Source organism: Leopardus geoffroyi, chromosome B4, assembly GCF_018350155.1.
Source record: "Leopardus geoffroyi isolate Oge1 chromosome B4, O.geoffroyi_Oge1_pat1.0, whole genome shotgun sequence".
NCBI classification, from domain to species: Eukaryota; Metazoa; Chordata; class Mammalia; order Carnivora; family Felidae; genus Leopardus; species Leopardus geoffroyi.
Window position 1 is genome coordinate 70,555,042 of NC_059341.1, and position 20,673 is coordinate 70,575,714.

The window sequence follows — 20,673 nt, forward strand, 5'->3', positions numbered from 1 at the left end:
GTTAAGTAAAGTTAAGTGGGACAGGGGATGGGGGGATGGGGGGATGGGGGGTGGGGGGTTGGGGTGGGGTTGGGGGGAAAGTTAGGTAAGGTAAATGAAAGCTGTTTGCTAGTTTACAGCTTTAAGTTTCAAAATGTTTACGCTGGAATCTGCCTTGCTGACATTTTTATTTGTATTTTAAATTTAAAATCTCTCTTTATAAGGAAATGAAGCTGGAAAGGTCTAATCCTTTCAGGATGAGCAATCACTCTTGTTCCTAGAGAGGTCCCTTCGAAAGTGACCAAAATGCATTTGGAATTTAGTCTAAACAAGTGAACAACACAGAAACACAGGAGGAATTATTCCATTTTCTTTGAGAGGTCTGATCCCCTCTAGTAACTGGAAATAGTGCCAGTGGACCACTGGCTCAGGACTGGTTCTTGGAAAAATCGTGTCATTCTGGCACACAGGGAAGTGATCCGATTATTCTGTCGTATCTCCGCGCCAGAAGCGTCATGACATCAGCATGCTCCAACTTGGAATGTGTGCCTCTTCCCACCATCCCTCCTTCGGGACAGAGGGGAATGAGGGAAACATGGGCTTAGCTGGATCCCCCATTTCCACTGCTTCAACTGTTCCTTCACCAACACACATGCAGTGACCCTCCTTGACTTCAGTTCAGCACAGCTGCAAACTGAGTGTGGTCTTGTGTTACGGGGTGGTGGTGGGAGCTGAGGTGGTACACTTGTGTCTATGGGAGATGGTGAAGTCCAGAAGTGGGGGGACTGCTGTAGCTCCCGGTGCCATCTCTGTCCCCGTACCCTGCTCTGGAGCGCTGGCCCCACATGCTGCCCGAGGTTTCGAGGAACGGCAACAATACGGGACTTGGCACCTAGATTATTGGACTTTCTTCTTCCAGTGTGTTTGCTCTCACAACAGCCTTCCAAAGATGTTAGTGCACAAAATGAAAATGCTTTGTTCTGTGACCAAAAGAAAAAGCCGTAAGGGTCCCTTAAAACACCAACCAACCAACCAAGAAATCCAATTCATTCACTTTCTTAACACCTCTTTATTATGGAATAATTACATGTGGCTATAAGCAAATTGAATATTCTCACACTAATAAGAGTTAAACAATTGATATTATTTTACAAAAAGTGAGGGGAAAAGAGTGAGAGAGCTATCTTTCCAACAGGAAGGAGTCTATCCTGGTCAAGTGGCATCTTTAACATTTCTATGCACAGATGAGAATCACTTTGACTTTTTAAATTACTTCCCTTCTTTAAAAGGAAAAATCTACTCTTTATGAACTACTTTAACCAGAAAACCGACTGCAATTAACTAGAATACTGGTAATGATCATTTTTTCTGAAAATCATTTCCCATAATATTGGAAAATACAAACTACAGGTTTAGGCCATTAAGAGTTAATTACTGGAAGGTAATTTTTTAAAGATTCTCATTCCATTCCATGAATAATATGAACATCACTCATAATATTCAACTCTGTGTTTTGCTTTCAAGGAATTATCAAAGTTTTTAGAAAAATTATTTTATAATGCCACTTTTTAAAACTTAGATTTCAGCTTAGTTTTTCAAATCCTTCATTAAAGAAACCTCAAATTTTAACTTTTTCTTTTGTGTCTTTTCAGAATTATCATAGGAGAGGATATCAGTAGCAATCAGACTTTTACCCACATCTGACTCTAAACTTAATAGTTTAGCTATTAACCCTACAAGGTTTTTTTTTTCTTCCCAGCTGATATTAGATTTTATTTGCATGACCAAAGCTGACTCATTGCAATCTCCTTTATTATAGAGACAAACGGTGGTTCCATGGAAGTTGATTATAAAAACATGATAAACTTTTTAAGTTTCATTGGTATTGTTAGCAGAACTGATTGAATCTGTCACTTTAGTAAAATATATAACTTTTCTTAAAAAAAAATCTGTAAACCAACAGGATCACATGGTGACAAATCAACAGTAAGTACCAAATTAAGGATGGAAAAATTAATTTACTAAACCCATTTGCTCACATCAACATGGCCACCTCTATGTACCATCCAGCTCTTCCCTCCTCCTTTCCTCCTCTCTTCCCCTCCCTCCCTTGATCCTTCCCTTCCCTCCTTCTTTCCTTCCTTCTAGATTTATTCACAAGAATGAGTCACTATTGTTAGCCATGACTTATTAAAACAGATTTTCGAGTCCATCAGCAAGCGTGCTGACTCTTAACTGTGGGTAATGTCCATTTGTTTCCAGAACCTTTAGTTTTAATATGTAGAACACATGCATTGTTAACCTTTAAATCCTCTGTATAAACATTTCTGGAAGGGCTTGTAAAATATCTCCTTCTGTGTTTCCTGACTGGCCAGTTGATGGCAGTTAGAAACCCCCCCCCCCCCCCCCCCCCCCCCCCCCCCGTACCAGCAGGTGCTGTATTTTGCTTTCTTCGGCCTCCAGCTGGGTTACAATGACAGATTCCTGTCCCAGGCCAAACCAGCCACCTAGGCTAGGACCCCACTGGAGGCAACCCGAACCAGGCCCCACCAGACAGCAAGATAAATGGCTGCTGTTTAAGTTGAAAATCCCTTGGTGGGAGTAAATATTGTTCCAGGGAAAAAGGCTTGACAAATATTGCGTCATCCTTCCAGAGCTGTCTTGATTAAAGCAGAATCTTCGGATTAAGTTGGTGCTCAATTCAAAATGTATCTATCTTGCTGTCATGGGATTTCCCCCCCCCCCTTCCTAGAGTCTGAAAACACATATTGTTGAGGATGGTCAAACAAGACTGCCGCCTCCCCAAGGGGCTGCAGTCCACTCTTGATAATAGAAGGCGGCTGAACACTGACACTTTGCTGAGGAGAATGGAGACAGCAAAGGCTTAGTGGGAAAAGGCCAGTTGTCACCTAAGTGACAGGCAACAGCTGAGCTCACACATCTGGAGCCGGACCAGGGCAAACATCCAGCAACCCTTGCTGGTCTACACCTTGGGCTTGTCTGAAGGGACAGCAGAAGTTCCCCTTCCTCCAAAAGTACATTAAAAAATAATCTGAGGGTGAAGCACGTCAATTATGTAACACCAGCTGCACACACAGCTGATTAAAATGAAGAGAGAGGGACACGAAACTGTAAGGCATGCTCACGTTCGATTTTGTTAAGTACAAAGCGTCCTGCATCAAATCCATTCTAAAAGTCACATACACATGCATGCTTTTTACAGCACAGATGCATGTGAACCTCTCCGGAGAGGCCACATCTTTGCAGGGGCTTTTTTCCTTTTAGGCAGGTTCCCAGGCTGCGCTCTTCACCTTGTTCATGGCCGCACTTGCCTCCCATACTCTAGAAAATCAGCAATCGAACACCTTTGGGTTCTGACTCTGAATCGCCCTCAGCCAGGCTGGAACTCAGTGCGGTGCCATCCGTATGTCGTTCTTCAGGCTCCTGAAGACAATCTGTGGGCAATTACCCCCAAGTCCCCCCAGATAATATGGCACTGCCGATGGTCACTGGCGATGTCGTTTGTTTTTCTTAGAGGGCAATGAAATTTTAACAGCTTTCTGCTGCATCCCGAGTCCCGGCCCTGCTAATAATTAACATGCCCAGTTTCTCCAACTTTTTTTTCTGCCGAAAAGGGAGGAAGACGCTCCCATTCTTTTCCAGGGACGTGCTACCTTCAGAAAATACCTTTGTCGAGGATGGGGGTGGGGGGCGCGGGGGAGCCGAAGCACCCCTGCGGAAAAGCAACCGGCCCTTCCCGCAGAGCCTTGGGAGGGAATCGGCACCCTCCCTCCGGACGCCAGTAGGTGACAGGAGATCCCAAGCGGCGGACACATGCCGACGCACCCTCGCCTCCCTGCGCCCCTCATCGCCCCGACTCTGGGGCCACTGAACGGGTTTCCACGTAGGAGAGAATCAGGGGAAGAGTTGGTAGTGATGCAGCAAACCGGAGCCATGCGGACAGCCTATCTGAAGCCCTGTCGGTGCTGCAACCTAGTATCTGCTTTCACCGTCTACACAGCCCAACAAGCAGATTATGCCCTTCTCCCTTGCTGTCTGCTCTGCCCGCCCAGCCTGGATGTCACAGCACCCCCCCCCCAACCTCCCGCAGTGACCCCCTGGGTGCCTAGCCCTTCCCGTCCGGCGCTCGCCCCCCACTGCCGCGCCGCAGCCCCTCTGCAGAGCCGGCGGGAGCCGGGCTGCCACTCACCCCGCGCGAGGCAGAGAGCGGTCGGCTGGACGGTCCTCCGCGCCGCGGCAGGTCTGCGGTGCTGCGGTCCGCGGCGTCAGGGGTGGGCGAGAGCGGGCAGCCAGCAAACCATCCAGAGAGCCCGGCAAGTCGCCGCGCCGGCCGCGGGGCCCCTCGGGGAAGTCAGCGCAGGCGGCGCGCGGCTGGCATGTTCCGGGGCGCGCTGTCGGGCGGCGGCGGCGGCGGCCGCGGAAGGCGGCGCTCGCAGCGGGCTGCAGGCAGAGTGCGCTCCGACTCCGGAGCCCCGCGCCGCGGCGCCGCCGCGCACCCCGCCCTCGGCCTCCGGGGCCCGGCGGGAGCGAAAACGCGGAGCGCGGACGCCGCCGAGGGATCCAGGCCGCTCGGCGCGCACCCACGCGCGCCCCGGCTCGGCCCCGAGCGGCGAGGTCGGTGCCCGTCTCCGGAGGGCGCGCGGGCGCGGGGCGGCGCGGCCGGGAGTGCGTGCGGGCGGGCGGGCGGCGAGCTGGGCAGGACCCGCTGGGCGAGCAGCCGGCGGCGCGGAGCTGGGGGCGGGTAAGCTGCGAGATGAAGTTCACCCTGGCGCAGCCCAGGTTCTCAAGTGCAGCTTGCTCTTCTCCTCCGCCCCGCCCCCGATTTTATGCTCCCTCCCCCTTTTTTTAAACCAACAATCCTGATGGATTGAAAGACAGGAAGGGGTGACGCGGGGGAAAAGACAAACCCAATTTCCTCTGATCAAACGGTTTGGGGATTGCCTATTTGGGTCTCTCTTCACTTGGCGTGTGTGCTGGGGGAAGGGGTAGTTAATTAAACTCTTAGATTCCTTCCGGCGCGCCTCGCCTCGCCTCGCTGGGGACCCCCTTGGACTCGATCCTATCTCGTGTAATCCTGCAGGCTGGGCTGCCTGGGCCTGGGAGCAAGAAGCCGAATATTCAGCCTCTAGTTCTTTCCCTTCCCCTCCTCGACGGTCCTAGCATCTCAAAGAAATTCCCCAAGTGTGGGGGGGCTCATGTGAGAACCTGAGCCCACCCCAATGTCCAGAGCCTGACCCAAGTTAGCGCGTCTTACTTTAGAGTCGTTTTCAGAGTATTAACTTGATCACGAGGATCATTTTTCATTGGCCAACTACTCTCCAGGTTTTCTCTCTGCCCGATTCCCAGGGTTGGGCTCTCAGGCACTTTCTCCCAGGATGTACTAGGCCTGTTTGCAAGTTCTGCCCTGACATTTGTGTCCCCTTAGAACCTCTCACCATTTCCAGTTCCACATCAGTGGAGTCACACACCCATGTGGGTATGATTTCCCCCGAGGTTGCAGAGGGCAGACTCCATGGCAGCTGCTAACCCCCAACTTGACAGGTGTCTCTGCAAAGCTGGACTTTGTTGATCTCTCAACCCCTGTCACAACCATCTAGGATACTGTATCATCTTCCAGGAAGACGAAGATGTGTGTGTGTGTGTGTGTTGGGGGGGGGGTGTTGTAAGAAGCATTTTTATTCCTTTAAGAAAAATCAAAATTGCCAATTTCAGAATTTTTCAGAGCACCGAGTCTCCTGGATTTTCATTGGAAGTGAAGCAAGGGACAACTCAGCAAAAATAGAGCCGATGAAAAAGAGGATGTAAGGAAATAACATCTAAAGGCAAAGGGGGGAGGAAATGGTACAAATCTAGGGAAAGGTTTCGCCTTGGCACTGTGCTCTGTAATTCCAAGTCTGACTCACATCTCTTGCACTACAGAAACTGTCTCCCTTCTAGATACACAGGATGAGTTTCTAATTCTTTGAGCACAGATCACTGAGGAAACAAGGCTGTTGCTTTTGAAATAACTCCACTTGCTTGTGGTGTTTGTAACTGATGGGAAGGGAAACAACCTAGGCTGTCTTGCCCCTCGGCATTTTATTGGAGTTAGCTTTTAAGTTATGTCTGTTTACCTTGCCATGGTTACAAATGCTTCTATTAAGCTATAAACTTTTAGCTTCTCTCTAACCTCCAGAACTGCCCAAGAAGACTGACAAGGTGATTTGTTTCACCCATGGAGGTAGTAAAATTAGTACTTTTAACATTTATTTATTTTTGAGACAGAGAGAGACAGAGCATGAACGGGGGAGGGTCAGAGAGAGAGGGAGACACAGAATCTGAAACAGGCTCCAGGCTCTGAGCGGTCAGCACAGAGCCCAACGCGGGGCTCAAACTCACGGAGTGTGAGATCGTGACCTGAGCCGAAGTCGGCCGCCCAACCGACTGAGCCACCCAGGCGCCCCAAAATTAGTACTTTTAGAGGCAGAGAGTCCACTCTCTTTGCTAGTATCTGTGGGTGTCTATCTGTCTATTGTCTCAGTCAAGACCTTCACAGGAAAGCACTTTCCCAACCAAATGAGCGATGCAGGAGAAAAGAATCCATGGAGGATGGAGCACAGAATGGCGTCACTCATACGGTGGCGTCTTCACGAGAAAGTCCTTTTCAGTGGACCAGCAGGCGTTTGTAGCAGGCAGAGTTGGGTATGTGGAAGCTCATGGAGAGAATATTTGTAATGCCTTCACTTGGACTTCCCCACTAATTGGGGGAAATGCAACTTTCTTAGGCTAAGAGATGAATCTGTTATCAGAGGACTTATAACTCTATGATGACTCCACAAAGGTGTTGTTTACTTGAGCCATCAAACATGTTGGGCATGGCAGGGCATCCACAACTGTTCCCTCCAGAGCTTACTTCCTCTCCAGACAGTGTGTTGGGCAGCATATTTTGGATTCAATGAAAATGTGAATGCTTGGTCTTCAACCAGGACTCTCATAACACTCCTTTGGATACTGCATGTGGTGATTTGTCATCAGAGAAATCTGAATTCAAATCCCAGCCCCACTGCCCACCAAATGCAGCCTGGGAAATGCAGTTAATCTTGAGGTGATTCTTAGTTTCTTCATTTGCAAATGAGGAGAGTGATAACTACCTCAGAGAACTTTAGGGGAGGATTGAATGCTAGGTGTGCAGAAAAGACTCAATAGATGGAAAGTTTGTATAACGCCACAGCCACTCTTCTCTATACCAGGGTCCGTGAAAAATCCTACAAGTGAGAAAAGAAGCATTTTAAAATGTAATCGAAAAAAGCATTCTTCATTGTGGAGTATTGGGTTGCTTCTGGGTCTTTTGTATTACTGGTGTTACTTTCTTTGCCTTTACAAACCAACATGGTACCATACCCTTTATAAGCAAATAAATTCACTTAGGGAATGTTTACTTTTCTTTTACAGCCTTGATAACAAACGGATCTTTTTTTTTTTTTAAGTTTATATATTTTTTTGAGAGAAAGAGAGAGAGACAGAACACACACACGGGGAGAGTCAGAGAGAGGGGGACAGAGGATCCGAAGCAGGCTCCAGGTTGTCAGCACAGAGCCCGATGTGGGGCTCGAACTCATGAACCGCGAGATCAGGACCTGAGCTGAAGTTGGATGCTTAACTGACTGAGCCACCCAGGCACCCCACAACTGTATTTTTAAAATGATAGCTTGATGCATTAAATTGTGTCCTCCAGAGATTCATACATTGAAGTGCTCACCCCTAGTACCTCAGTATGTAATCTGGTTTGGAGGTACAGTCTTTGTAGAGATAATCAGGTTAAAATGAGGTCAGTAGGGTGAGCCCTGATCCAAAATGACTGGAGTCCTTATAACAAGGGGAGATTTGGAAACAGACATGCACACAGGGAGACCACCAGGTGAATATGGAATGGAGGCAAAGTTAAAGGTGATGCATCTGCAAACCAAGAGATCACCAGAAGCTAGATGAGACACATGGAACAGACTCTTTCTCACAGCCCTCAGAGGAACCAAGCCCTGCTGACACTGTGATCTCAGACTTCTAGCCCCCAGAACTATGCTACAATAAATTCCTGTTGTTTAAGGCCCCCAGTTTGTGGGGTGTTGTTATGGCAGCCTCAGCAAATGAATGCAATATGCAACCAAGTCATGCCATTGAATATCTCTCGGCTCACAGAAGAGTGCTTTCACGTGAAGATGAAAAGTTCTCGACAGCTTAGGCCCCAAGCTTGGACCTTAAAAAAGCAAGAACCGGACAGTGTTGGCAGGCTGTGTTTGGTTCCCAGGTCTGTTTGATTCCTAGGCTTTGCTTGGTCCCTGTTCCCTGTGTTTGCCCACAACTGGGACTCCTTTCCGTGACCTGAAGACTCAGCTCCACTCGGTGTTTCCAGGGCAAACCAGTTTTGACTCTTTAATGAAGGTCATAGGCTGGGGTGCCTGGGTGGCTCAGACGGTTGAGCGTCCGACTACGACTCAGGTCATGATCTCGCAGTTTGTCAGTTCGAGCCCCGCGTCGAACTCTGTGCTGACAGCTCAGAGCCTGGAGCCTGATTCGGATTCTGTGTCTCTCCATCTCTCGGCCTCTCCCCTGCTCATGCTCTGTGTCTCTCTGTCTCTCAATAATAAATAAACGTTAAAAAAAAATTTAATGAAGGTCATAGGCTTAGCTGTAAGGCATGTTCCCCTGCTAGAAATTCTGCATAGGTTTCCTAGGTTGAGTACACCCTCCTGTATTAGCCTAAAAGATCCCTCATATTTGTACTCTATCTCTCTAGTTATTTTTCTACCAGTCCCCACCCTTGTTTGCTCTAAGCATATTAAAGTATTTACAATTCTTCAAAAGCATTAAGCTATTTTATGCCTCTGTGCTTTGAACATACCTAGAATGTTACCCACTGATAACTGCCCTCTTTATTAGCTAACTCCTGCTTATCCTTTAAAGTTCAACTGAAGCACTACCTTCTTGATTGTCCATCCATATGCATATTGTTTTGTCTAGCATCTATTTCTCCTTTGCAATGCCCAGATTTTCTTTGGAGAACCATTTTCGCCCATTGCGATGCCTATGGTTGCCTTGGGGACTCACCCCTGGCTTTGTTGTTTGGACTGTATGACTAAGACTGGAAAATTAGGGGCCTGGATCCTCCTAATCAAAAGATTGGTCCAGGGATGGGCATATGATCCAGGATAGATCCTGGGATCTTGCAGGAACTTTTAGGAGTTTGACAACAACAAAGTCAACAAATACTTATTGAGCATTTATATAATAGTGACCTCTTTGCTGGAAATTTAATAATAAACCAAACAGACAAAGTTTTTATCCCTAATGCTCTTCTTTGAGCCCCTGGATCAAACTGTGCCTGAAAACAAACTACCACTGAGCTTTTCAGATTAAATTGATATTTTGTTGTTGTCTTTTAAGCCAGTTTGGGGTTTAAGTGACTTGCAAATTAAAGAATACTAACTAATACATTCCCTTCACCATTTAGATGCTACCTTTCTCTGTTCAACTTTCTACTCTTTTATCACATCGTTTGTTTATTTGATTAATTATACCTGATCTTATTCCAAAAAGAGTTAAGCCCACTTACAATTAAGCAACAATAACATATGGCAAGTGAACTTGAAATTGTAATTTGAGGGGCGCCTGGGTGGCGCAGTCGGTTAAGCGTCCGACTTCAGCCAGGTCATGATCTCGCGGTCCGTGAGTTCGAGCCCCGCGTCAGGCTCTGGGCTGATGGCTCAGAGCCTGGAGCCTGCTTCCGACTCTGTGTCTCCCTCTCTCTCTGCCCCTCCCCCGTTCATGCTCTGTCTCTCTCTGTCCCAAAAATAAATAAACGTTGGAAAAAAAAAAAAAAGAAATTGTAATTTGAAAGTAAGTATGAAATGAGAAACAGAAATGAGACAAATTTATAAAATGAATTCCATAAAGAGTGGCACACAATTTAGCTTTCAGGTTTCTAGCAGCCAATATAACAAGGGTATCATAATTCTTACACAATTGAATATGTGTCTAAGATAAAATACTCCTTTTAGGAGAAGCACAACTATTGCTAACTCAAAGAGCAGGAGGAAGCACCCAGAGCAGGTCATCATGAATAAGGCTCTAGAAAAATGATGTACAGTATCCTCAACAACATCCTCACAGAGTACACGACAATGCGTTTCTTGGGGCTGTTGGTGAGAGCATCTGTCAATTCGTTTCTCAGAAAATTCCTTTTTCAGAAAGAGTAATTTAATTCACTTCACTTTGTGACAGGCACTTCACAGAGTATATGACAATCACAAGGAAGCTGGTAGTCCAAAGTGTTCTGGTAGGTCACAGCAGAGGTAAGCCACATAGCTGGAGGGGATAGAGGTAGGGTCAGGGAAGGCTTCCTGGGAGAAGAGGCACCTGAAAGGTGAACTACCTAGGGAAAGGTGTGTGTGTGTGTGTGTGTGTGTGTGTCCATGGTCAACCAATTTAGTTAGAGGGAACATCGTGTAAAAGTGAGGGTGTGGTGGATCTGAGAAACTGAAAGATGTCCAGTCTGGCCGCAGTTTGGGGGACAAGGGGAGAGCAGTGATGGAGGTGTGGATGAGCCTGGGGAGATGGGCAGAGGCTGCGTCATGAATAAGCTTTGGTGGGGGAGGCTGGTGAGTTCAGTTTTGGATATCAAGAGAAGGTAACCCTCCAAACTGACTAAGAAGCCAAAGATCTAGGAATGAGCGAGGGAGGATGTGGTGTGAAAGAATTCAAGAGCAGAGGGCATTTCAAGAGCAGAGTAGTACCTAGCCTCTTCTGCTAAATTTCAGACCACCCAGAACAAACTGTGCTCCATGAAGCCCTAATAGTTCTATCAAACATCTACATTAGAGGTTTGCAGGAGGCCCTCTGAGGTCCTGAAGGGCGGGCCTTGGGGACCTCAGGAAGGTTCTGCAGTTGATAGTAGCTGTATAAAGTATACTGGCTAAAAGCATAAGAGACTGTTAAAAACTGAGAACAAACTGAGGGTTGATGGGGGGTCGGAGGGAGGGGAGGGTGGATGATGGGTATCGAGGAGGGCACCTTTTGGGATGAGCACTGGGTGTTGTATGGAAACCAATTTGACAATAAATTTCATATATTATAAAAAAAAAAGTATACTGGCTAATCTGCGCGTGTCCTTCAGGCAATCCTCCATAAATAAATATGCACCAGGCTTTTGGGAATTTGGCCAGTAGTGATCTTGAAATTATCATTCCTTGGCAATACTCAACCACTCTCTGCTGCTCATTTAAAAAGGAATTATATGTCTGGGGCACCTGGGTGGCTCAGTCAGTTGAGCGTCTGACTCTTGATTTGGCTCAGGTCAGGATCTCATGGTTCACGGAATTCGGCCCCTCCTCGGGCTCTGTGCTGACAGTGCAGAGCCTGCCTGGGATTCTCTCTCTCTCCCTGTCTCTCTGCCCCACCCCTGCTTGTCCTCTCACTCTCTAAATCAATCAATCAATCAATTCCTTAAAGAAAAAAGAGTTAAATGTTTTAACAGTCAGCTGAGCCAAACTGTGAACATTGATCATCTCTTGTGAAAACTGCCCCAGGATATATGCAAGAATCCAAGATCACTTCAGAGGTGAGTGGGAGCAAGATGGTGGGTTAGGGTCCGCTCCTTTGTCAGAGCAATCCTTGTAACCTTCCACCTGTTGTCTCTGCTGCTGGTCTGCTCCTTGAGGAGCAGTTGTGACTCCACTGCCTTGCACAGAGACTGGAACAGAGTAGGTGCTCAGTATACACAGAACGATAAGTGACTACTGGGGTCTCAATAGAGGGAGCGAAGGAGTGAGTGGGGGACAGATAGAGCTGGTCAGCACATGCCTAAGGTGATCCAGCCAAGGCTAGTGTGGTCCACAGTCTGCAGGAACGCAGGGGCAGGCATTTGGGCAGTAGAGACAGCCACGGGTGGGGAGGCAGTGGGCCAGGTGAAGCGGCAATTAGGGTTTGGGGCAGGGTCTCACCTCCCAGGAAGAGGGAGTGTTAGATTGTCAGCATTCAACCAAAGGAGCTGGAGTTCAAGTGTGGACCAGAGTCCCAGTGACCAAATTAGAAAGCAGGGGTGAAATCCAATGGTATCTACCCATGGTGGGGCATGGCTGCTGCTGGTAGGATACCCAGAGCAGATACCTCGCTTTGGGGAACAAGATTAATTGGATCTCCACCGCCAAAATGGAGAGGCTGAGACTGGAGGATAGATTGGTGTTTGTGTATTTTGGTTCTCTGATTCTGTCTTCCTTATTTATACTTCAAACCAGACACGATCGATTTTACATACTTGTGAGTATGAGAAAGAGAGAGAAAGAAGAAAAATAAATGTCCTTTTTGCTCCCAGCTATTATCCCTATTCTATTTCAAATCTTCTTAGTGCAATGTAGAGACACAACTAATTTATTCACTTTGACAGCTTATAAAAACTTAAGAGAGTGACATGATGGCTTCTAATGACCTTCCTGGAAATGTGTTGAGTTAAATGGTGCCTCATTTTCTCTTTTTTTTCATCGAAAAGGAACTTTGGAGCTTTTAGTTGAATCACTGAAGGACCATTAAAATCAATCCTCTGCCTCTCAAACTCTAGATCTTGGGTCTGACTACATATTCTCTCCTTTTTATAAAACGTTGCAATTCTTGCTTCAGAATGTTGCTTATTCTTTTGGCCGTGGGCTTGAAGATTTCCTATAGATAGCACATAGTGTTCCATAAATATCTTCAAGAATGACCTGCAATGTCTAAATTAGCTTTTTCCCCTCCCTCATGCTTTGGCTGGGGCAGGAGTTTCCAGATGTCAGAGTTTAAATAACTCCACAACTCCTGCTCACGGCCACCCCCCTCCATAAGCCAACTCCCACCTCCCACCCTGAGCCCAGAATTTGTGGGGCATTAAAGTAAAACAAAACTTAAGCAAGCGTAAGAAAAAAAAAAATTACATGCTCAATAGTGTGGCTATGGGCTGTAAGTGTGAAAAAGGAACAACTTTCACACAGAGCTTGCTAAACTTACGGTCCAGCATCTGGAGTTTGAGATGGGAAGGGGGAAACAGTTGAATGGTGCACTACGTGCCATTTCTGAGCAGAAAAAAACAAAAGGAAACAGTAGCCTTGTGCTCACCCACTCTGAAAATCCAGATCTGGAGTCACGTGGTAGGAAGGGGGCGGGAGCATCCTGGAGCCACATTCCCGATCCCCTGGGAACTGGCTTCCAGGCCAGCACCCTGCATCAGGATGTGGTTTTCGGGTGAGTGAGAGCCACCAATGGGCTTCGAAGTTAGCCTCTTTTGTTAGTGTGCCTCCCCTGTGACTAGAGCACACTCTCCTCCACATTACTGTCCTAACGCATTAGCAGAATAATGTGTCACTCATGATGTGACTGAGTGCAATGTAGAAAGGAAATTAGTTTACTAACTCCATTAGGTTAAAAGGCAAACGGGAGACTACACCGATAATCTAACGGCAATATTTTAATTTTCAGGGTTAGTTACCTGACAGGAGATTTCTCTTTTAATTTAGCTTTCCATGTTGTGTAATAATGAAGTTTAAGGGGCCTCACAGAGAAACAGAGGAAATTAGGGTGCCAAGCAAATTAACACACTTAATCCTTTTTATAGAGTTTCAGAGTTACAACCCACTCTTGCTAAAAAGTACTATTTCAGCCACCGAAGCAGAATAATTCAATATGAGAAAAAGAAAAAAAGAAACGCCCCCCAGAGAAAGGAGCTGGAAATGAAGTCAAAGAATCGGGAGTACATTTTCTCCACGTAAGTGACTCAAGATGGTGAGATCCCAGCCCATGCTTCTGCGTGGCATTTGAACTTCATATTTTCCAGTCGTATGAAATCTTGTCTAATCTGAAGTTGGAGTTGGCCTGTGAGACTGTTGCTCTCTTACTCTCTTGCTGCATAGAGTAGGCAGGCAATCCTGTCAGCGGGGCCTGAGAGAAATGTGAGTACGGTGGGGTGTTTATGGCTTTGTTCATCGAGTCACTGCGAGAATCAGGAAAGGTGTGTGGGAGACAAGCGTAGGGAGGAAAAGGAGAGAGGAGGGGTAACTCTCAAAACACAGCCGAAGGAGAGGAAGTTCTTGTCCCAGTCTCGGCAGATACACGCTGATACTATTTTCTCCCCACAGTTGAGGTGGATGAGTCCGTCAGGGAAGCACTCTTCATGGGAGTGGTCATTGGAAACAGAACTAAGTCACCTGACTTCACAGTGCAAGTGCTGATCAGTGGACTTGGCACTTGGCAAGTTGTTACTACCGTTACTATTATTATTATTATTTTGTTTTTTTAACGTTTATTCATCCTTGAGAGACAGAGCATGAGTTGGGGAGGGGCAGAGAGAGGGGGGACACAGAATCCGAAGCAGGCTCCCGGCTCCGAGCTGTCAGCACAGAGCTCGTCGCAGGGCTCAAGCCACGAGCTGTGAGAGATCGTGACCTGAGCTGAAGTCAGACGCTGCACCGACTGAGCCACCCAGGTGCCCTACTGTTACTATTATTGACATTGTTTTTATTCAGGTCTTGAGGGTTCACTCTGGAGGAGTGCATTTTCTTTCCTTTCCTCTTTTTTTTTTTTTTTTTTTTTACATATTTATTTACTTTTGAGATAGAGAAAGAGTGAGAGAGAGAGAGAGAGCACAAGCACGCAAGTAGGGAAGAGGCAGAGAGAGAATCTCAAGCGGGCTCTGAGCCGCCAGCACAGAGACCGATGTGGGGCTTGAACTCACGAAGCATGAGATCATGACCTGAGCAGAAATCAAGAGTCAGATGCTTAACCGACTAAGCCACCCAGGTGTCCCTTCTTTTTCCTTGTTAAATTTGATGCTGAAATTGATTTAAACTAACAGAGGACCATAGATGACTCCCTGATTTATGAGCATCATAAGCTGGGGCAGTTAGTATTGTCAGCATTTCAGCGGTCCGTTCTTTCCCTTGTCTGCTATGAGTGAGGTTTGCTAACATATCAGCAATGTGGTGTCAAAGCTTTTATCATCTCTCTTCCTCACCTGGTGCTTCACATGCCTGATTTGATAATATTTGGCAGGCTTTGCATGTTGTAAAGTTCTGATTAGATTGTTGGCCCTTAGAGGGCAGGGGTCATTTCCAATCTTTCTTTATATCCCTCACATACACCTATGTCCTTGATACTGTGCCTGCACATCCTCTGAATGCAATAAATATTGGTCGATTACTCATATTTAGTAAGTATGTAGTTTCACCTCCACATTATACTCTGATGCAAAATCAAAGCTTTTAGATCTTGGGGCACCTGGGTGGCTCAGGTCATGATCTCACGGTTCGTGAGTTTGAGCCCCACATCAGGCTCTGTGCTGACAGCTCAGAGCCTGGAGCCTGCTTCGGATTCTTTGTCTCCCCCCCACCCCCTCACTCTCTGCCCCTCCCTGGCTCACACTGTCTCTCTCTCAAACATAAAGAAACATTAAAAAAAAAAAAAAAAAAAAAAAGCTTTTTTTTTTTTTAAATTTTTTTTTCAACGTTTTTATTTATTTTTGGGACAGAGAGAGACAGAGCATGAATGGGGGAGGGGCAGAGAGAGAGGGAGACACAGAATCGGAAACAGGCTCCAGGCTCCGAGCCATCAGCCCAGAGCCCGACGCGGGGCTCGAACTCCCGGACCGCGAGATCGTGACCTGGCTGAAGTCGGACGCTTAACCGACTGCGCCACCCAGGCGCCCCCCCAAAAAAAAGCTTTTAGATCTAGAAGGGGCCATTAGTCCAAACATCTCCCTTTATAGAGGAGGAACCTGAGGAGAAAGAAAAAAAATATATATCTCACAGTCACATGGAACAGTGGGGATTAGAACTGGGCTGTCAGACTTCTACTTTTTTCTTTTGTTCCCAGTTGGAGAAACTGGTGTCATTCAAGAGATGAGGGGCTGGCTGGTACAATGAGTTAGAGGCATAAGTCATGGGCTTGTAAGTACTGGTCTCAGTTTTGTGTATAATAACTATTATGTAGGCATAGTGCGAGACATTCTGCTTAATACCAAAGGCTAATACAAATGCTTCCCTGCCTTTATGTGAGGTGGAGGGAATGTTCCTCTAAGAGTAGCTCCCAGGCAGGAGCCTAGATAGAAAGAAGAGAGCAAGGCAGCAAACATTGTATCTGCTTGCTTTCCTACCCCAGGGCTGCCTTGCCGTGGTTTTCTAAGTTTCTTTTTAAGTAGCTAATTCTACCTGAGGCCTGTGTTGCCTGGTTTTCTAAATTTCTTTTTAAGTAGCTAATTCGGGGTCCACTAGCCATAGGGGAAATATTCTATTCCTTAGCTACAATCTAAAGATGAACATACAGGATGGCTTTTTTTCTGTTTGCGCCCCAAATACTGGCTCCCCTTGCTCCCTCTCTCCCCCTTTTCCTTCTGAGAACATTTATTGATCACCTACTGTATGCTGAGCACAATGCTAGGCAGCCAATGGGGAAATGACTACAAAAAAGACAGTTGTCCTGCTTTGGAGCTCACAGTTTCATCAGGAAGACACATGTCATAAATATCCACCCCACAGTGAGGGAAATGCTGAAAGAGGCGTCTGGCAAATGTTAATGGAAGCAGAGAGCAAAGGAAGGGGCAAGGATGGGGCGCCTGGGTGGCGCAGTTGGTTAAGCGTCCGACTTCAGCCAGGTCACGATCTCGCGGTCCGTGAGTTCGAGCCCCGCGTCGGGCTCTGGGCTGATGGCTCGGAGCCTGGAGCCTGTTTCCGATTCTGTGTCTCCCTCTCTCTCTGCCCCTCCCCCGTTCATGCTCTGTCTCTCTCTGTCCCAAAAATAAATAAACGTCGAAAAAAAAAATTAAAAAAAAAAATAAAAAAAGGAAGGGGCAAGGAATGACACCTGTGAGGTCAGGCGAGTGTTTCCCAGGAAGTGACAGAGTCTTCACCAAAGAGCTACCGTGGAGGAGGGGTCGGTTTCGGTGGAAGAGAGATGTCCCTCGGAGGGGGCAGTGTGTGCAGACACAAGCAAACGCCAGAGGAAATGGCATGTGGAGGAGCCCAGAAGTAGTTTGGCATAGTGGAAAACCGGCAGTTGTGTGCAGGAGAGCTGACAGACCAGGCTGGAAAGCAGGAATCGGAAATCGGAAGGACGCTGGTGCTGTGCTAAGGAGTTTATATATATATTTTTTTTAGCTTACGGTGACAGGGAGGAAGGAACCAGTGGAGCAGAAACTGACTAAACTAATGTCCTTTTCCTCAAAGTACCACAAGTCGCCGAATATAAATAGCACTGCTGAAGAAAAGAAAGTACATATCTGGGCTCATTTCATTTTCCTGAAAAGATGAAAATCGGTTCTTGGAGATAGCTTTTGCTTTTGCAATTATTAGCCTTCTCCAAGTGGCTTGCAACAGTACTTTTATAAAGCAAATCGTATTTTTGGTTGATTTCAAGTGTGGATTCAATGCTAATGAAAGGGCAATGGACTGGGAATGATGGGGACATGGGTTCTGGGTCCAAGTTCACCACTGATGAGGGACAGTACCAATCTTCTCCGGCCTGTCTTTCCCAGTCATCAGGTCAGGGGAGGGGAGCAGGGGCTTTGCAGGGGTCTTTCAGCACGAGGATTGGAGTGTGTGACTTTGGGTATGTGTGTGGGGTGTGTATGTATTTGTGTATTTATACCTAGCCTAATTCCAGTAAGAATTGCTAACTTTTAATTTTGCCACATAAGGACGGTATAAAAATAAACACACCAAAGCAAAAACAATCTAGCAATCACCACCAAAAACAGGGAAGGGAATAATAGCAGAATAAAGGACAGTCTTCTAAGTTGTCATTGTGCCTTCTTATTGAAATTTTATTCACATTTTTGGTAGATAATGCAGGCATAAGTTTCAAAATTCAGAAGGTAAAACATGTATATGATAGGAACATCTCCCTCTCACCCCTTGTCCTAGCCACCCAGTCTTCCCTGCCAGGTGCTATGCTTTCTAGCTGCCAAGATAAAGTAGGAAATATGACAATTTGCAGAGCCCTCAAGGATCAAGGTTTATCACAAAAGAAAGCTTTTTTTTTTTTTTTTTTTTTTTTGGAAGAGAATCTGAAGCTCTTAAAGAGATTTGTCAAAAGGATATCTAAACAAAGGCTCTTGAGTAAAATAATAGACAATAAACTCAGTAACATCTATGGACAATGTAGAGGGTTTTCTCATTTCTGAGCTATTCATCTGTTTGAGAATTAAAGGAAATACTTAGCTGAATCTCCAAATTTCTATTCTATTAAAAAAATAAGATGACTCTGGCCTGGAGTGTTTTAAGGGAAGCAGTCACCCTAAACCCCATTTATTTCTGCCCTCAGGGAATCTTGATCTAACCCCTGAATCATGTTTAATTTTAAATAGGACTACAACCTGATTTGGTTGCAAGATAATTCAGCCTTAGAGCGAAGCCTGTATAACTGAATGGGGGAAATTGTTTGGATAACATTGTTTACTGTTATTCACTTATATGTGACACGCATCTGACAAGAGCTGAGTTTGGTGTGACGTAATTACTATTTAGCCGTTCTTCTAGACAGTAATTGGTCAACAGGTTCAACTACTTTTAGAGGCCACTCCTGGAATCTGGAAGTGGTGCCATACAATCGGCATAAAAAGGATCCTTATCTTCCGTTGGCCAAAGTAGGATTGCATTTGGAGCTGGTACCACATAGTTCAGGCACAAGTTAAAATCAGAGGAGGTTGTGGTTGACTCCTGTGTGTGTTCCTGAAAATGATGCTATAGCAGTCAGAAAGGGAATCCTGCCAGCTCTGATTCTCAGACTAGTAGGAAAATAAGTGCTGTAAAGGAGTATTAAAAGCCTTGGATCAATGCACATCATGCAATCTGGCCATAAATCATCGCCTGTGGAATGAAGGACTGACATCAGATCAATAATTGCCAGAAAAATTAAATTTTTCATTAAGTGAAACAGAAAGCAACGGTTGAGCAGTTAAACCTAAAACCAGCCTGCTTCTCAGGGGGGATAAGAGACTGTGAGACCCAGGTTTGTTGAGGACAAAGCTCTGGACATAGAATTTTTCTGAGGAAATGGGAGAAGCAACACTGTATCTTATTATTTTTGTTTTGTTTTATTTTTGAATGGTTTAATGGATGCACAGAAATTTACAAAAATCAGGATCTGTTCATTGCTGTAGAGGTTCAAGAGCTCTGGGACAGCTCTTTCTTAGGGCCCTCCTCTGGCTTAAGACGTGTCTTAGGGAGTGTTCTGGATTTGCAAAACAAGAGCTCTTGTTCCAAAGCCTCAACAGCAGAGCCCGGGCATATGGACTGGGATCTAGAATCCAGATCCACGGTTCCTGCCACCACAGTCCTGCCGGGAGCCACACAGCCCCAGCCACCACCCACAGCCTAGGGGACAGGCCTCCCCTCTCCACGCCTGCTCCTCCTTCCTCCCCCGCTATGCACAAACCCATATTGTACCTTTCTCAGAACTGCACTAAAATTACTTTCCTGCCAATCTGCCTGTCTTTTCTTGGCTCTCTAGCAGTACCTTCCTACACACAGGGCAGGAAAAAGAGGGTGGGATTCACCACCAGAAAGCTCTGTTTTCATGTTTTGTTGATCTCTAGTTCCTAGTGGTGCTGGCTCCTGAACCCACCCAGACCTGCCTTTCAGCCAAATAGTTAATGACCTGTAAACAAATAAACAGCTGTTCACAGGGGTCCCTATATTAAAACAAAACAAAACAAAACAAAACAAAACAAAACAAACCAGAAAAACCCTGAGGTGAATCTTTTGTAAAGCAAAGCATCCTTTTCTGTGTGATGCAGAAACACTTCCTCTAATTTATCTGTTTTATAGGTTAGTGTGCTACAGGGTTCTCTAAGCGTAAAGGTATCAGTTGTAGTCGCAGTCAGAAGAATCAAATGAGGTCTGATTTCCTCACCGTGGTAGGCTGGCCGTTAAATTAACATGCCTAATTCTAGCAACCCATTCTTTAGCTCTATTCCACATGAATGACCAGCGTTTTAATCGTTTTAAGTGGCAAGGAACCACATGCTCCTCCTCTCCATCAGAGAAACGCACATTCCAACTGCCCCTCATGTTGCCCCCGAGAGACGGGTAAGATCCTTGGTGGGGAAAGCAATGAACTTGGAGAGGGCCTGTGGAGAGGAGGGGTCCTATTGCAGCCAAACTGGAAGGTGGTGCAAATGCCAGAGTACTCTATATTTGTCCACCCCTGGTCTTTAAACTTCCGAGAATGCAACATATGGTTGGAATGCCGTATCTTTGTTAGCAGAAGTATTATTCCACAAGGAAAAATATATTATACGAATAAACAAAGATGAAGAGACCATTGTAAAAGGAGTAGTGTTTTGATAACTTCCATTCTATTCTTTCTCTTGTACTGAAAGAACATGTTCATTATAAACATTTTTAAAGATATAGAAATGCCTAAAGAAAATGTTTTTTCTGGCCTTTTATTTGTGGGCATGCATATATTACAAAAAGTGATCACACTGGACAAGTGAAAGCTGCTTTTCAGTTAATATATAATGAACACTTTTTCATGCTATTTAATACTCTTTTACAGCCATTTTTATCACTCTATGATACATTTATTGGACATTAACATTAATTTTTTTTAATGTTCTTTAGTAGTGATGATGAGCATTCTTTAGCGAATTCTTTGGTCTCACATATTATTTTCTTAGGA

At 45.8% G+C, this 20,673-nt stretch overlaps 1 protein-coding gene across 1 annotated transcript in view; it reads right to left on the minus strand.

The window, feature by feature from the left end:
* PRICKLE1 (prickle planar cell polarity protein 1) overlaps positions 1-4,266 on the minus strand; it is a 111,971-nt gene extending 107,705 nt beyond the window's left edge. The window contains exon 1 of the mRNA XM_045465830.1: positions 4,190-4,266. The gene's annotated coding sequence lies outside the window, so the exon portion shown is untranslated. The remainder of the gene's footprint in view (positions 1-4,189) is intronic.
* Positions 4,267-20,673: the final 16,407 nt, after the last annotated feature.